The 18,413-nt window shown below is 55.9% G+C and overlaps 1 long non-coding RNA gene across 1 annotated transcript; it reads right to left on the bottom strand.

Moving 5' to 3' along the window:
* Window positions 1-260: 260 nt before the first annotated feature.
* LOC135977325 (uncharacterized) lies at window positions 261-4,129 on the bottom strand. Its single transcript, XR_010594765.1, has 2 exons — window positions 3,259-4,129; window positions 261-2,571 (listed from the first exon to the last, which is right to left on the bottom strand). It is a non-coding gene; the product is annotated as an uncharacterized LOC135977325 (long non-coding RNA).
* Between the last annotated feature and the right edge of the window lie 14,284 nt (window positions 4,130-18,413).

Below are 18,413 nucleotides of genomic sequence, written 5' to 3'. Positions count from 1 at the left end.
TGCATTGCTTCGCATCCCAGCAATCCCTGTGCTTCAGTCTGCATTTGACACCATCTTTCAACGGTTTGTGCACTGCGCGCTCTGCCTCTTCGGGCTGCAGGAATGGATCCCGAACTGCTGACCAGTATGCTGCTCGCTCTGACCAACACGTCATGAGGGGCAGTGGAGTTATTCCTTAAACTACAAAGGCAAGAGGAGTGCGACATTGATCTCGCCATGCGTAGTAGCTGTCGGAGAAAAACAGAGTTCTCACTCTCAGGTTGGGTGCAGCAAGTCAGATACTTTATTATCTCTAGCAATTGTGTGGAGGGAGAGAGCTAAACAGGTCTCTCTCCAGATAAACAATTACAGCAAGCATTTATACCTTTTGTTACAAACAATAATGGGCAACAGCTGCATTTTGTTTATACATAGGTCATCCTGATATCTTATTTTTCTCACCAATTTAAACTATAGTCTACATTCCATACTTATCTAACTCAAGCTCGCAACAACTTCTCACACAGTTCTTTCCCACTCGCCTCACACAATCCTCGCTTCTACAAATCTTGCGTTATTAGGGTTACAGCTAGCCTGACTCTTGCTCACAGAGGGGACTGTTTGCATTGAAATCCTCTTCAAATCCCTGTCAGTTCCTTCTCTACTTTCACATAGCTATGACACGAGATTGCTTGTGGCATTCACAGAGGTGCTGACCACAGTGGAACGCTGCTTTTGGGCTCGGGAAACAAGCACTGAGTGGTGGGATCACATTGTGATGCACGTCTGGGATGACGAGCAGGGGCTGCAGAACTTTCGGATGAGGAAAGTCACATTCATGGGACTGTGTGATGAGCTTGCCCCAGCCCAGCGGCACAAGGACATGAGAATGAGAGCTGCCCTGTCATTGGAGAAGCGCATGGCGATTGCACTGTGGAAGCTGGGTACTCCAGACTGCTACAGATCGGTTGCTAACCAGTTCGGAGTGGGAAAGTCGCCCGTTGGACTCGTGTTGATGGAAGTGTTCAGGGCCTTTAATAGTATCCTGCTCCGAAAGACCGTGACTCTGGGCAATGTGCATGAGATTGTGGATGGCTTTGCACAAGTGGGCTTCCCTAACTGCGGAGGGGTGATAGATGGCGCGCATTTTCCAATTCTGGCACCAGACCACCTAGCCACTGAGTACATTCATCACAAGGGCTATTTCTCTAAGGTTCTCCAGGCGCTTGTGGATCACCGTGGGCATTTCACAGACATTAACACAGGCTGGCTCGGAAAGGTGCATGACGCACGAATCTTTCAGAACACTGGCTTGTTCAGGAAGCTGCAAGCAGGGACTTTCTTCCCGGACCAGAAGATCACCGTAGGGAAAGTCGAAATGCCCATTGTGATCCTGGGAGACCCTGCCTACCCCTTTATGCCGTGGCTTATGAAGCCATACACGGGGCACCTTGACAGCAGCAAGGAGCAGTTCAACATCAGGCTGAGCAAGTGCACAGTGACTGCTGAGTGTGCTTTTGGCCGTTTAAAGGCCCGCTGTTGCTTCCACTGCCTATATGGGAGGCTGGACCTGTCCAATGACAATATTCCTATGCTTATAGCTGCATGCTGTATGCGCCATAATATTTGTGAAGGGAAGGGTGAAAGCTTCACTCAGGGCTGGACCGCTGAGGCTCAGCGCCTGGAGGCTGATTTTGAACAGTCAGAGACCAGGGCTATTAGAGGAGTGCAGCGCGGAGCCGTAAGGATGCCTTCGGGCAGCAATTTGAAGCTGAAATCCACTAATATTTGTTGCTATGCTCGGGAGTGCAGCGCTTGTAATGCTAGGAGGTGACTGTGATTGGTGCAGAAAATTGCCTGTTGCTTTGCAGGGCTCTGTTTGCTTCCAATGAATGGAATAAAGATTGCTTTCAACCCAAAACAATTCTTTTATTACAAAACAACAACCGGAGGAGAGAGACAAACAAAAAAAACACATCACCACTGTGTGGAATGGGGGAAGGAAGGGTCCCAGGAGGAGGTGGGGTCCTGGGACGGTTAAAGGTTTGTGTACATCCAGGTATCATACGCACCCTTGTCCCTTGGAGTACAGTGCAGTGGGTACTGTACTTCATCAGGGGTAAACTGCAGAGGGACGGGTGTTGTGTGCAGTGGGTACTGGGAGGCCGCAGGGCTGGATGGTTACAGGGCAGGAGTGGAATGCAGCGGGTGCAGACTGGAGCCAGGAGGTTGATAAGAATGTGTTGGCGGTGTCTGGGGGGGCACATGGGAAAGAGTTTTGCGACAGCAGCTGCAGGGGAGGGCGGGTGCGGAGCTGCTCAGTTTGCAGTGCTAGTAGCACCTGGAGCGTGTCCGCTTGGCGCCCCATAACATTTAAGAGCTGCTCCGTGGCTTCGTTCTGGCGTGCTGCATTTTCCTTTTGCTCCCTCTTCTTGCTGTCCTGCCACTCCTTCAATTCCTGTTTTTCAGTCGTGGAGTGCATCATGACATCACGCAGAAAGTCCTCTTTAGTTCTTCGTGGCCGCTTTCTAATTCTGCGCAGCCGTTCAGCCAGTGATCACAAAGAGGGAGGCTGGGCTCCCAAGGTCATATCTGTGAAGCCAAAATGCAGCATTTTACGGAAATGGTATTGTTTGCAACACAGAGACTGATGCAGTGATTTAAAACACAGCCACTATTCACATACCTGTCAATAACTGGCTGACCCCAGGCAAGCACACATGAGCCACAAGACCCCCAAACTGGTGAGTAACCACAGGGGCAGGGGAAATCAGTGTTCCAGGACCCTACTGTATACGGGGCCCGTGGCTCTTGGGGAGACCCAGCACTGTATGGGGGGGCGTTATAATCATTCCTGTCCCCACATTTTCCACAGGCTGTGTTCATTATGGAAGATATCTCGCTGTTGAGGGTGAGCAGAGAATCAAGGGAGGGTCTTCTCCGAGACTGCGGCTTCCGCCCTGGCCCTTATGTGGCTCACCTGTGTGCAGCAATGGTCTCCCGTCACCCCCCGTGACAGCAGAGTGGTGCGGGAAAGTTACTCTTAATGGGGCAAGAAACAAAGCAGCTCTGCCAAAGAACCTGTGGCAGCGGATTGCCCAGTATCTCCAGGAGAGTTTCGTGGAGATCTCTGAGGCAGATTCCCATGAAGTGGGCGAGTCAATCAACACCCTGTTCCGCCGCTCAGACTAGACATGTGGTGGTATGTGCATCATACAGACACAAGCCTGCTGCCCCCAACCACTCGCTTCAGCGATTCCCCAAATCAAAGCCACTTACCGGGGGCCTCCTCTCCTGTTTGCACTTCGCCAAGCTCTGACAGCTGTGACTGGCTAGTCTCCTCCAGGGTAGAGATGAGCTCCTGGCTGCATGTATCTCTGACCTCCAAGTCGTCTGGACCTCTGCATGTATCTCTGACCTCTGCCTCTGGGTCCTCGTCCCCCTCCACACCCTTGGCCAAGATTTCCACCTCCTGGCTCGGTCCACTCTCAACTGGCACGTGAGCCACCGAAATATCCACAGGGCCCTTCGCAGTGGACATGGGGTCATCACTGAGTATCGCGTCCAGCTCTTTGTAGAACCGGCAGCTTGTGAGCACAGCACTGGAGCGGCGGTTTGCCTCCTGTGCCTTGTGGTAGGTGTTCCACAGCGCCTTCACTTTGACCCTGCACTGCAGTGCGTCCCGGTCATGGCCCCTTTCTGTCATACATCATGAAATCTGTCCGTAGGTATCATAATTCCTACAGCTGGAGCGCAGCTGGGACTGGACAGCCTCCTCTCCCCAAATGCCGATGAGGTCCAGCAGCTCGGCATTGCTCCAAGCAGGGGATTGCCTGGTGCGTGGAGCAGGCATGGTTACCTGGAAAGATGCGCTGAGACCACTGCACGGATCACCAAGCAAACAGGAAGGGGACTTTCAAAATTTCCAAGGAATTGAAGGGATGGGGCTCACGGTTGGTCACCTGAGGGCAGGGCAGTAGAGTTCAAACCGATGACCAGAGAGGGGAGACCAGGCATTGTGGGACACCTTTGTTGGCAATGAGGAAAAGGCCCAAGGGCCTTAGGCCAGGCCAGGCTCAGTGTTACCGTGCTGCGCTTCTTCTAGGCACCAAGCAAGTGATTCCCAGACCCTGAGCGAGGTGCCTGGGTGAACGGGGAGAGAGCGGCCCAGAGTGAGATCCACAAAAGCCAGTGTGCCGACTGGAGGGGTGTGCGCGAAGCCCCACCCTCTCGGTGCCTAACTTCCCGCTGCAGGGAGCTGCCTCGCTCTGCCTGGCCAAGAGTCACCTGGTCGCATTCCCCTCCTGGGTCTCAGGTTACGAAGGGGCGGCCATAGCATCCCTGCCGGTAGCTGGAGCAACCCCCACAAAAGTCACACCCCCTTATTCCCACCACCTAGACATTGGTGCAATGCACAGGGAAACTGAGGCACACACAGCATTTATGCAAAACAGTAAGACTCACATAGGCTCACATACAACAGAAAATCCCCACTACGTCAGATCTCTCCCTCCTTCGGGCCAAACTGAGCGGGGTCACTTTAGCCAGCGACCTGGGGAAGTTCAGGCCTTCCTCTCCGGGACAAAGCATCAGCTCTAACATTTGCACTGCCCTTAACATGGACCACCTCCATCTCATAATCCTGGGAGGACAGACTCCACCTCAGGGGCTCAGCATTGGCCCCTCTCATCTGGTGCAGCCACAGCAGGGCGAGTGGTCCGGGTACACAATGAAGCGCCGCTCAAATAGATCCAGCTGCAGCCTTGTAAAAGCCCAGTCCATGGCCAGGCACTCCTTCTCCATGGCCGGCCACATAGCCCTGCTCCCAGGGCAGCAGCTTCCTGCTCAGGTGCATGATTGGGTGTTTCTCCCCCTGCTTCGGCACCATGCCCAGCCTGTGTGTGGGGCATCGGTGAACACCATAAAGGTCTTGTCAAACTCTGGGTTTCCCAGGGGGGAGAGATGTGACGTAGTGGGGATTTTCCCTTGTTATGTTGTATGTGAGTCTTACTGTTTTGCATGAATACTGTGTGTGCCTCAGTTTCCCTGTGTATTGCACCAACACATCACCTCCATATTGGTGCAAATAACAAAATTCTTGTGGGGGGGATGGGGCCGAATGGTTCGGAGTGTGGGAGGGGGATCAGGGCTGGGCCAGAGGGTTGAGGTGCGAGGGCTCCGGCTGGGGGTGCAGGCTCTGGGGTGGGGCCGGGGATGAAGGATTTGGGGTGCAGGAGCTACAGCGAGGTGCCTGTCCCCTGGCCGCAGCAGCTCTGGGGCTGGGGCTGCAGGACAGGCGCCCCTCCCCCGGCCCCAGCAGGTCCGGGCCGTAGCAGAGCTGGGGCTGGGGGAAGGGTGCCCTGCGTGCGGCAGGTTGGGGGCCGGGCTAGGTGGGGGCTGGGGAGGGGCGCCCCACCCCCAGCCATGGCAGGTCCCCGGGCAGGTCCCCTGAGCGCCTGTGCGGTGCTAAATAGGCTGCTGCGCGGCCACGCAGCTTACAGGGAATTTAGGGACCTGCCCTTGGGAGCCTAGTCCAGAGATGAACTCCCCTGAGCTAAGTTCCCCGTAAGCTGTGCGGCCACACGGTGCGCAGGCGCTCATGGAACCAGCCCTGGCCGACCTGCCGCAGCCCTCCCTCGGCCTGAACCTAGCCTGGCCCCCGGCCTGCCACGGCCGGGGGAGCTGGGGGGTGTTCAGCCTGCACCCCAAACCCCTCCTCCCTGACCCCACCCCAGAGCCTGCACCCCCAGCTGGAGCCCTCACCCCCGCACTCCAATCCTCTGCCCCAGCCCTGAGCCCCCTCCCACACTCCGAACCCCTCGGCCGCACCTCCACCACAGCAATGTTGTGATGTGTCTCACATCCCCTCCATACTGGTGCACAGAACGGAATTCAGTCCGCACCTGGGTGGGAGAAGTTAGAGGGACACTGGCAGTTAGATCGTCTCTGTCACTGATGGTGGGTAAGAACAGGTTGGACGCACACTTGCCAGGGAGGGTCGAGGTTTACTTGGTCCTGGCTCAGCACAAGGGGCTGGACTTGGTGACCTCTTGAGGTTCCTTCCAGCCCGACACTTCTGGGAGTCTATAATGTGTCCACACGATGTAGCGTACAGGGCCGGCTTCTTCAGATCTCCGTCAGAATGTCAGCGCCCTCCTGTCAGTGTCGTCACTTGTCAGCAAACGCAGCTCTCACAGCAGACACGCGCATGCTCCTGCACTGATCACAGGCCGTCTTCAGCAGATATATTTATCCCATTCCCCCCTCGAGCTCTGATTGGCTCAGCTACAATGAAAACACCCTGTACAGCCTCAGAAACAAGCAGCGAACATGTCTAGTACCTGCCCCTCTCTCTTTCTGACTGTTTCTTGGCCAGCTGACCAGCCTGCACTCTGCTGAGACGCCACTTCCCAATGTGCTAAGTGAGCTGCAAAGATTTTGGTTGAGCCTCTGACTGTGTTAGGGTGACCAGATGTCTCGATTTTATAGGGACAGTCCTGATTTTTGGGTCTCTTTCTTATACAGGCTCCTATTACCCCCCACACCCTGTCCTGATTTTTCATACTTGTTGTCTGGTCACCCTAGACTGTGTCCTCCCACCTTTGCGGCTCTGCTATCATGGACTTGTCAGTATTACCAGCCTAAGGGAAGGAAGGGGTAATGTACGTTACATTTGCCTGAGAGCCCACAGGAAAAAACAAGGCTTCTATCCCCTGTGTGAGCGAGCAGGCGGAGACTGAAATTGAAGAGGAATCTTTACCGTTAAAGGCCAAACATGGATCAATTGTTAATTCGTACAGGACAGGAGAGCAGCCCGTCCATCACCTGCTGCGTGCTCCGCAGGATCTCCCATGCCACTCTCAGGCCTCCAGTCTCCTGCTCAGACCCGCACAGGGCAGAGAGAAGACGCAAGGTCCCCTTCAAGTTTAACCTTAACCCATGTATTGAAATTTTGTCAGGCCCAAATCGACATCTGTGAAATACTACAAAGGCTGCTCTCCGCAGGGGACACCCAGGAACCTACAGACGCAGCCACAGTGTTTGGGGGAAGGGCTCTGCACTGTGGTTGCCCTGGGGGCTGTTGTCAAAACAAAGGCCACTTACTTAGAACGAAAGCATCCACAGGGGGATTCAAGGTGCTGTAACTTACTCACAAGTCAGGGTCACACCATGTAACAAAACCCTTCAAAGGGGAAGGTGCTGTGAGGGGGAGGGTTTGTGTCCAAGAACATCAGAAGGACAGTACTGGGTCAGACCAAAGGTCCATCTAGCCCAGCGTCCTGTCTACCGACAGTGGCTAATGCCAGGTGCCTCAGAGGGAATGAACAGAACAGGGAATCAGCAAGTAACCCATCCCTCGTCACCCATTCCCAGCTTCTCGCAAACAGAGGCTAGGGACACCATCCCTGCCCATCCTGGCTAATAGCCATTGATGGACCTGGCCTCCATGAATTTATCTAGTTCTTTTTTGACCCCTGTTATAGTTTTGGCCTTCACAACGTCCTCTGGCAAGGAGTTCCACAGGTTGACTGTGCATTGTGTGAAGAAATACTTCCTTTTATTTGTTTTAAACCTGCTGCCTAGTCATTTCATTTGGTGACCCCTAGTTTTTGTGTTATGAGGAGGAGTAAATAACACTTCCTTATTTACTTTCTCCACACAGTCATGATTTTATAGACCTCTATCATATCCCCCCTCAGTCATCTCTTTTCTAAGCTGAAAAGTCCCAGGCTTATTAATATCTCCTCATACAGCAGCCGTTCCATACCCCTAATCATTTTTGTTGCCCTTTTCTGAACCTTTTCCAATTCCAGAAACTGGAAAAAAAGTATAGCTTTTTTGAGATGGGGCGAGCACATCTGCACGCAGTATTCAAGGTTTGGGCGTACCATGGATTTATATAGAGGCAAAATGATATTTTCTGTCTTATTATCTATCCCTTTCTTAATGATTCCCAACATTCTGTTCACTTTTTTGACTGCCGCTGCACATTGAGTGGATGATTTCAGAGAACTATCCACAATGACTCCAAGATCTCTTTCTTGAGTGGTAACAGCTAATTTAGACCCCACCATTGTATACGTATAGTTGGGATTATGTTTTCCAATGTGCATTCCTTTGCAAGACCAGCAGTACTGCCTAGTGGTGATACTCTGGACTATGTCGCCATATGGCGAGAGTCCATGGCCACCTTTCCTAGTGTCTAGAGCCTGTGTCACCCAATGGGGAGAGCCAGCAACTGGGGGTAGGGGAACCTGGGCCCACCTGCTCCACTCGGTTCCAACCCAGGACCCTTCAAAATAGTGGTTCCAGTTCGTGGCCTGGGGTGGACGCCCTTACACCTGTTCCCTAGGCCACTTCTTACCCCAGCTTCTGTTCCTCCATCTGCACCATGGGTCCATCTTGGTGTCCCCCTTGGCATCTCCTCAGCTCACTCCCTTATCGACAGCCACTCTCTGTCCTCAGCCCCGGCGGTTGAGTGGCTTGGGGCAGCATGACTGTGTGGCTCCGTCCCAGCCACTTGGAGCCCCAGTGGCTTCTGTGCAGGTGGCTGCAGTACCTGACTGCTCCCTGGCTTGGTCTGCCAGCCTGAGAGAGCGGCTCCCCCATGTATTAGCTATTCCACTGCAAAACTGGCGCTGTTCATTTCAGCAAGGGCAGACTGGGGGGTCAGCCCTCTGCCCCCTGCCCAACCCGTGTAGGGGAGGAACAGGAGCATTCATTTAAAACATTCTTGATTTTGTCAGCACAGAACAGTAAACTTGTCAGGATGAAGAATGTCTCTGAAATGTTTCAGAACCAGCTATGAAGCTACATAAAAGGCCATGAAATTAAAATGTGCAATTAGAAGTAGAAACAGAAAAAAATCAACATTTACATACGCAACAAATCAAGTACTAAAGGAGTAAAGTGTGAGCAGCAGTGCTTGCGGGATGGGGGGTTGCTCACAGAAATAAGGATTTTAATACGTTTTCAATTACAAAGGGGGGAGAGAATCACATGTTACTGGAAGTCCAAACCAGTATGGAATGTTATAGGAACCTACGACTAGTTTAGGTATGTGGATTCCTTGGGCGAGGGAACAGAAAAAGGATGATGCTAGCGCCCCCTAATGGCTCAGAAACAAACAGGCAAATTAAAAGAACCCAACCTTCCTTCCTTCCTTTCTTTCAATTCTAGGACTCTTGGGTGCATAACTCAAGAGCTTTGAATACTTGTGGCTGTCAATCTATCTTGGGGTTCTGTACCTATATTTAGTAACAATTACAGTAGAAATGTATCTTTGAGCGGGATTTCATACAAGATAATCTGGTGCCTTTAGGGCCAGACATTTAAAGGAATTTAGGCGACTAGTGGGATTTTCAAAAACCTCTAGATACTTTCAGCCTTTACAAACCTGTCCTGTAGTGACCATTTGGGAATCAAGTTCTATTCACAGATGGTTACATGTGAAAAAGAACAAGGCAACATAATAGTTGACAAAGGCAATCCCCATTGGTGGATTAAAGGAAGCTGACAACCTTTTGGCATCAACCCAGGAAATCAGTCAGCCTTTGGGGTCACATGAGCCAAAGAATAAACTTGTGCATAAAAATAAATGAAAAAAGAACAAAAATTTAGAATTAAAACCTACCGTTGCAGGACAACCCGGAAGTGCTGTCCTGGAAGACTGAGAGGCGAGGGTTCAAGCTACAAGCAACTATTCATATTTTAACTGACTCTTGATATTAAAGCGATCGGCTAGCTAGCACACGGCCTCCATCTGCAGGATTGGAAGGGTCTTTGAGGTCACCTAGCCCAATCCCCTGCACACTGCTAGCCCAGGGAAAGGCTGACAGCACAGAGTAATACAAATCACATTTTCAAAAGTAAGCCATTTAAAGGAGGGAAATTCCATTTCCAGAGCCTTAGAGCAAAGGCGCCCGGCTCAGGCAGTCAGACCGGCAGCTGACACCGTGAGGTTTATCCAGACATCTCACCTGATGAGGGATTCTGCGAACCACTGACCAGGACAGTTGTTGGAGGGGGCGGATGTCAAATATTTCACTGCCTCAAGTCTCCTTCAGCAGCTCAGATCCCACCAGGCAGGGAGGCGCTGCCTTGCCCAGGCCCTGGGATGGGCCGTGCCCCTGGGAAGCAGGTGCTCAGCTGCACGGTCCTGTCCTGTCCCCGACATGAGCTGCTGGTGGCTCCCCCGATCTGTGGTAACCCGTTATCCCCTCTGCTGCTCCCTGGTCCGGTCTCCGGTCTGCCACCGTCTGGCAGCGCAACCTCCCATTCAGAACCCCCCCGTCCTGCCCCTCAGCCCCTATCCTTCCCCTGCCTCCAGCCTGGGCAGTCAGGGGCCTCCCTGCACAGACTCTGCCCATCCCTCCCCTCCCACAGCGGGAGCTGATTGTAACCCCTAGGCAGGGCGAGGGCAGATGTTACTGAGCATGCTCAGAACCAGCAACGCAAGGAATCCTGCCGGGCAGCGCTTTGTGAATTACACTGGCACCCAACTCCAGCTGGGCCGGTCCCCCGAAGCAGCTCTGCTTTCCCAGCACTGAGACGCCTTCGCCACCAGAGGGGGCTCTTGGTGCATCATGGCCCTCCCACCTGCCGCCTGCACAGCCTACCTGGGGGGGGGTGGCCAACGGGTGATCCTGGGCTTGCCTGGGCCAGCTGTCTGAGCAGCCCCACTCTCAGAGATGCGCGGATCGGCCCAGACCAGGGCACTCGCCCTCGCAGTGCTGGCCCACGCCAGACGGGCGCCAGGCAGGCTGGGCACCGCCCAGGCAATGCACCTTTGTGCCCATGTGCTGCTGGGATCCAGCTGGTGCCGCCCAGAAGCAGGAGGGAGCAGCATGCAGCTTTGCCCCCACCCCCGCCGAGCTCCAGGACTCTGCCACCGAGAAGGTGCTTTGGCCAGGGATCAGCTGCCCAGCCGGGCTGCTCCGTGCAGACAGGGCCTTGTGGTCGAGGCCCTGGTCAGCTCATGGTTATACACTGGGTCGTGCTGCAGCCCTGGCCCCATAGCTTCAGACTGGCCAACATGGTGACGAGCTTCCAAACCCCTCCTTGGAAGAGGCCCCAACTGGGGGCTGCGGGTCGGGACTGAGGAGCGCTGGCAGAGCGGGAGGCCCGGACGGGGACAGCAATGGGGCTGCAGGTCAGGACTGAGGAGCGCTGGCAGAGCGGGAGGCCCGGACGGGGACAGCAATGGGGCTGTAGGTCGGGACTGAGGAGCGCTGGCAGAGCGGGAGGCCCGGACGGGGAGAACAATGGCACTGCGGGTCAGGACTGAGGAACGCTGGCAGAGCGGGAGGCCCGGACGGGGAGAACAATGGGGCTGCGGGTCAGGACTGAGGAACGCTGGCAGAGCGGGAGGCCCGGACGGGGAGAACAATGGCACTGCGGGTCAGGACTGAGGAACGCTGGCAGAGCGGGAGGCCCGGACGGGGATAGCAATGGGGCTGCGGGTCGGGACTGAGGAGCGCTGGCAGAGCGGGAGGCCCGGAAGGGGAGAACAATGGGGCTGCGGGTCGGGACTGAGGAGCGCTGGCAGAGCGGGAGGCCCGGACGGGGAGAACAATGGGGCTGCGGGTCAGGACTGAGGAACGCTGGCAGAGCGGGAGGCCCGGACGGGGACAGCAATGGGGCTGCGGGTCCGGACTGAGGAGCGCTGGCAGAGCGGGAGGCCCGGACGGGGAGAACAATGGGGCTGCGGGTCCGGACTGAGGAGCGCTGGCAGAGCGGGAGGCCCGGACGGGGAGAACAATGGGGCTGCGGGTCAGGACTGAGGAGCGCTGGCAGAGCGGGAGGCCCGGACGGGGAGAACAATGGGGCTGCGGGTCGGGACTGAGGAGCGCTGGCAGAGCGGGAGGCCCGGACGGGGACAACAATGGGGCTGCGGGTCGGGACTGAGGAGCGCTGGCAGAGCGGGAGGCCCGGACGGGGACAACAATGGGACTGCGGGTCGGGACTGAGGAGCGCTGGCAGAGCGGGAGGCCCGGACGGGGACAGCAATGGGGCTGCGGTTCGGGACTGAGGAGCGCTGGCAGAGCGGGAGGCCCGGACGGGGAGAACAATGGGGCTGCGGGTCGGGACTGAGGAGCTCTGGCAGAGCGGGAGGCCCGGACGGGGAGAACAATGGGGCTGCGGGTCGGGACTGAGGAGCGCTGGCAGAGCGTGAGGCCCGGACGGGGAGAACAATGGGGCTGCGGGTCGGGACTGAGGAGCGCTGGCAGAGCGGGAGGCCCGGACGGGGAGAACAATGGGGCTGCGGGTCGGGACTGAGGAGCGCTGGCAAAGCGGGAGGTCCGGACGGAGAGAACAATGGGACTGCGGGTCGGGACTGAGGAGCGCTGGCAGAGCGGGAGGCCCGGACGGGGACAGCAATGGGGCTGCGGGTCGGGACTGAGGAGCGCTGGCAGAGCGGGAGGCCCGGACGGGGAGAACAATGGGGCTGCGGGTCGGGACTGAGGAGCTCTGGCAGAGCGGGAGGCCCGGACGGGGACAGCAATGGGGCTGCGGGTCGGGACTGAGGAGCGCTGGCAGAGCGGGAGGCCCGGACGGGGAGAACAATGGGGCTGCGGGTCGGGACTGAGGAGCGCTGGCAGAGCGGGAGGCCCGGACAGGGAGAACAATGGGGCTGCGGGTCGGGATTGGGAGGCACGGGCAGTGTTGTTGGTAGGGTTGCACAAGTCCTGCTTAGCAGATCCCCATGTGATAAGTGGCTCTGGACACACCCCATGCTGTGGGGGACCCTAAACCTCTATCTGCCAGAAGCTGGGGCTGGATGACAGGGACTGGAGCACTCAATAATGGCCCTGTTCTGTTCACTCTCTCTGAAACCTCTGGGCCTAGCCACTGTCGGCAGATGGGCCATTGGTCTGAATCACTACAGCTGTGCTTATGAGACAAGAACTGTGGCCATGAAGGATCTAAGCCAGCCAGATGTTGGGCCTGGTGATCCAGCCAGGGGAGCTTTCCCTTGTCTTGGCCATGAGCCAGGCAGGGCCTGGAGCTGGTCGCTGCTCTGCCCAGCTGCTATTGCACATGCCACAGCATCACCAATGCTCCCAATTTTATCCCGAGTCTCACCTGAGCTGGTGTGAAAGGCCCAGCTCCTGGAGTCAGGGGATTGTGTGGGAAAGATAATGAAGCAAATAATTAAGCAATCGATTTGCAAACACTTGGAAGATAATAAGGTGATAAATAACATTCAGCCTGGATCTGTCAAGAACAAATCATGTCAAACCAACCTGAAAGCTTTCCTTGACAGGGTAACAAGCCTTGTAGATAGGGGGGAAGCGGTAGACGTGGTATAGGTTGACTTAAGTAAGGCTTTTGATACAGTCTCATGTGACCTTCTCATAAACAAACTAGGGAAATGCGACCTAGATGGAGCTACTATAAGGTGGGTGTATAACTGGTTGGAAAACTGTTGCCAGAGAGTAGTTATCAGTGGTTCACAGTCAGGCCGGAAGCGCATAATGAGTGGGGTCCTGCAGGGATCAGTTCTGGGTCCGGTTCTGTCCAATATCTTCATCAATGATTTAGGTAATGGCATACAGAGTACAAAGTTTGCGGCTGATACCAAGCTGGGAGGGGTTGCAAGTGCTTTGGAGGATAGGATTAAAATTCAAAATGATCTGGACAAACTGGAGAAATGCTCTGACGTCAATAGGATGAAATTCAATAAGGATCAAATGCGAAGTATTCCACTTAGGAAGGAACAATCAGTTGCACACACACAAAATGGGAAATGACTGCCTAGGAAGGAGTACTGCGGAAAGGGATCTGGGGGTCATAGTGGATCACAAGCTAAATATGAGTCAACAGTGTAACGCTGTTGCAAAAGAAATGAACATTATTCTGGGATGTATTAGCAGGAGAGTTGTAAGTAAGACACAAGAAGTAATTCTTCCGCTCTACTCTGCGCTGATTAGGCCTCAACTGGATTATTGTGTCCAGTTCTGGGCGCCACATTTCAGGAAAGATGTGGAGAAATTGGAGAAAGTCCTGAGAAGAGCAACAAAAATTATTACAGGTCTAGAAAACATGACCTATGAGGGAAGATTGAAAGAACTGGATTTGTTTAGTCTGGAGAAGAGAAGACTGAGAGGGGACATGATAACAGTTTTCAAGTACATAAAAGGTTGTTACAAGCATAGGCACCGATTCTGTGGGTGCTCTGGGGCTGGAGCACCCACAGGGAAAAATTAGTGGGTGCTCAGCACCCACTGGCAGCCAAGCTCCCCTCCCCCACCCCGTCCCACCTCCTCCCTCCCTTGAGTGCACCGCGTCCCTGCTCCTCCACCTACCTCCCAACACTTCCCGCCCGGCCTCCGCCAAACGGCTGTTTGGCAGCGTTGGCACGCTCTGGGAGGGAGAGGGAGGAGTAGGAACATGGCGCGCTTAGGGGAGGAGGTGGGGAAGAAGCGGGGCCGGGTGGGGATTCGGGGAAGGGGTTGGAATGGGGGTGGGGCAGAGGTGGGGCTTCATGGAAGGGGTGGAGTGGGGGCGGGGCTGGGCGCAGCAGGGGGCTGAGCACCCACGGGAAAGAGGGGAAGTTGGCGCCTTTGGTTACAAGGAGGAGGGAGAAGAATCGTTCTTCTAAACCTCCGAGGACAGAACAAGGAGCAAGGGGCTTAAACTGCAGCAGGGGAGGTTTAGGTCGGGCTGGTTAAGCTCTGGCACGAGTTGCCCAGGGAGGTGGTGGACTGTCCGTCATTGGGGAGGTTTAAGAGCAGGTTGACAAACACCTGTTGGGCTGGTCTAGATAAAGCTTAGTCCTGCCACGAGTGCCGGGGACTGGTCTAGAGACCTCTCGGGGTCCCTACCACTCCTAGGATTCATTTAACTTCAAACCGCGTGGTTCTGCGAGGAGCTGGAAAGAGATCGGCAAGGCTCAAAGGCCAGGAGGGAAACAAATGCGCCCTCTACCCCCCACCCCCAGGTGTGTTATTTGGATGATCCATTCGCAGATTTTCCAGCCGATTTGATGGTTTTCTGGGCCCAGCTCATGAGCCGGCGCCCCGAGTCGGTTGGGGCAGCTTAGAGCAGCACACGCGAGGTTTGAGCCAGGCCAGGGCAGCCTGGATCAAAGGGCTGGCTGGGTTCACACGGAGCAAAGACTCCAAGAGGGAAATCAGGCCCGCTCAGCCAAGCAGTGACTAAGGGGGAACGGCCGCATCGGAGCAGGAGGCTGGGAGCAAAGGAGAGGCTGCTCGCCAGGGGATGCAGTTTCCTAAGCAGACTCCGGCTGAGCAGTTCAAGGCTGGCCGGGGAGACGTGCAGATGCTGCACACTCTGATCCCTGTGGTGCCGTACACGCGGCCAGTCCAGCGCCTTCCCCGCAGGGATCTCCAAGCCCTGGACAGCCTCCCTGGTGCGAGACTCGGTGGCTCAGTGAAGGGACGTGATTTGATCAGGGTCGCACAGCAACTCACTGCAGCGCTGAGAAGGGAACCCGGGCGGCTGCCTCGGGGCAAGTGCCTCCCCCTCCCAGGGCCTCAGTCTCCCCAGCTGGAGAGGGGGTGAGGGGCTCAGCCCTGAGCAGCAAAGGGTCGTCCCATGGGCAGAGCTGCCCTGCCCAGGAGCCAGGGCTCCTTGCGGGTAACACCCCTTTGTCTCCCCCAGGGCAGGTGCCTGGCGCTACCCGTGATGGCAGAGAGCTCCTGCAACTCACTGGCCCCACCAGGCCCAGGAGATCCCCTCCCCTTCCCTCCCCCAGGAGGTTCAGGTTTGTGAATTACCCTGCTTGAGGCGAATGAACAGCTGCAGAGGGGTGATTTGCTCTGCTCTCCACAGGGGCTCCCACCCCATGCCCAGCGCTGGGCTCTGCCTGCAGCCTCTGTCCAGCACCCCCTGTGCAGAGAGGGGCTCGGGCCCTGCCCAGCAGGGACTGGGGGAGGCCAAGCGGGAATTTGGTCCAAACGATGGCGCTTATCCCCGGTGGCATAGCATGATGCAGCCTCCCCAGGTCAGCACCGCCCCCGCCCCCCCCCCCCCCGAGTCCTAGCACCACCCCTGCACAGAATCACAGAATATCAGGGTTGAAAGGGACCTCAGGAGGTATCTAGTCCAACCCCCTGCTCAAAGCAGGACCAACCCCAACTAAATCATCCCACCCAGGGCCGGCTCCAGGCACCAGCCCACCAAGCATGTGCTTGGGGCGGCGCCTGGAGGGGGGCGGCGCGGCGGGGCGCTCCGGCCCGAGAGTGGGGCCGCGACTAGGCTCGCCGCCCTACCCCCCGGCGCTCTGGCCGGTCGGGGAGAGCAGCCCCGGCCAGGCTCGCCGCCCTCCCCACAGCGCTCCGGCCGCTCGGGGAGAGCGGGGCCCCGGTCGGGCGCACCAGCTAGTCGGGGAGAGCGGAAAGCCGCGGCGGCCTCGCTGCCCTCCCCCCAGCTCTCTGGCCGCTGGGGAGAGCGGAGAGCCCCGGCTGGGCTCTCCGCCCTGCTCCCGGCGCTCTGGCCGCTGGGGAAAGCAGAGAGCCCCAGCCGGGCTCTCCGCCCTCCTCCCGGCGCTCTGGCCGCCGGGGGCTCTCCGCCCTCCCCCCGGCGCTCTGGCCGCCGGGGAGAGCGGAGAGCTCTGGCCGCCGGGGAGAGCGGAGAGCCCCAGCCGGGCTCTCCGCCCTCCCCTGCCGCGTTGGGGGATGGGGGGGACGGCGCGTGGCTTTTCTGCCTAGGGTGGCAAAAAAGCCAGAGCCGGCCCTGATCCCACCACCTCCCTAGGTAACCCATTCCAGTGCTTCACCACCCTCCTAGTGAAAAAGTTTTTCCTAATATCCAACCTAAACCTTCCCCTCTGCAACTTGAGACCATTGCTCCTTGTTCTGTCATCTGCCACCACTGAGAACAGTCTAGATCCATCCGCTTTGGAACCCCCTTTCACGTAGTTGAAAGCAGCTATCAAATCCCCCCTCATTCTTCTCTTCTGCAGACTAAACAATCCCAGTTCCCTCAGCCTCTCCTCATAAGTCATGTGCTCCAGCCCCGTAATCAGTTTTGTTGCCCTCTGCTGGACTCTTTCCAATTTTTCCACATCCTTCTTGTAATGTGGGGCCCAAAACTGGACACAATACTCCAGATGAGACCTCACCAATGTCGAATAGAGGGGAACGATCACGTCCCTCGATCTGCTGGCAATGCCCCTACTTATACAGCCCAAAATGCCGTTAGCCTTCTTGGCAACAAGGGCACACTGTTGACTCATATCCAGTTTCTCGTCCACTGTAACCCCTAGGTCCTTTTCTGCACAACTGCTGCCTAGCCACTCAGTCCCTAGTCTGTAGCAGTGCATGGGATTCTTCAGTCCTAAATGCGGGACTGTGCACTTCTCCTTGCTGAACCTCATCAGATTTCTTTTGGCCCAATCCTCTAATTTGTCTAGGTCCCTCTGTATCCTATCCCTACCCTCCAGCATATCTACCACTCCTCCCAGTTTAGTGTCATTTGCAAACTTGCTGAGAGTGCAGTCCATGCCATCCTCCAGATCATTAATGAAGATATTGAACAAAACCGGCCTCAGGACCGACCCTTGGGGCACTCCGCTTGATACCGGCTGCCAACTAGACATGGAGCCGTTGATCACTACCCGTTGAGCCTGACAATCTAGCCAGCTTTCTATCCACCTTATAGTCCATTCATCCAGCCCATACTTCTTTAACTTGCTGGCAAGAATACTGTGGGAGACCATATTAAAAGCTTTGCTAAAGTCAAGGAATAACACATCCACTGCTTTCCCCTCATCCACAGACCCAGTTATCGCCTCATAGAAGGCAATGAGGTTAGTCAGGCATGACTTGCCCTTGGTGAATCCATGCTGACTGTTCCTGATCACTTTCTTTTCTTCCAAGTGCTTCAAAATGGATTCCTTGAGGACCTGCTCCATGATTTTTCCAGGGACTGAGGTGAGGGACTGGCCTGTAGTTCCCCGGATCCTCCTTCTTCCCTTTTTTAAAGATGGGCACTACATTAGCCTTTTTCCAGTCATCCGGGACCTTCCCCGATCGCCATGAGTTTTCAAAGACAATGGCCAATGGCTCTGCAATCACATCCGCCAACTCCTTTAGCCCCCTGGGATGCAGCGCATCCGGCACCATGGACTTGTGCTCGTCCAGCTTTTCTAAATAGTCCTGAACCACTTCTTTCTCCACAGAGGGCTGGTCACCTCCTCCCCATACTGTGCTACCTATCCCCGTGCACATCCACCCACTCCCCCCATCTAGCTACCTATCCCCATGCACACGCACCCACTCCCCCACTTCTAGCTACCTATCCTCATGCACACGCATCCACTCTCCCCCCATCTAGCTACCTATCCCTGTGCACAACCACCCACTCCCCCCCATCTAGCTACCTATCCCCGTGCACACTCCCCCACTCCCCCGTCTAGCTATCTATCCCCGTGCACACTCGCCCACTCTCCCCCATCTAGCTACCTA

This window comes from Chrysemys picta, chromosome 24 (genome assembly GCF_011386835.1).
Source record: "Chrysemys picta bellii isolate R12L10 chromosome 24, ASM1138683v2, whole genome shotgun sequence".
Lineage (NCBI taxonomy): Eukaryota > Metazoa > Chordata > Testudines > Emydidae > Chrysemys > Chrysemys picta.
Note: the sequence above shows the minus strand (reverse complement) of the source record. Positions and strands in the feature narration are given on the sequence as shown.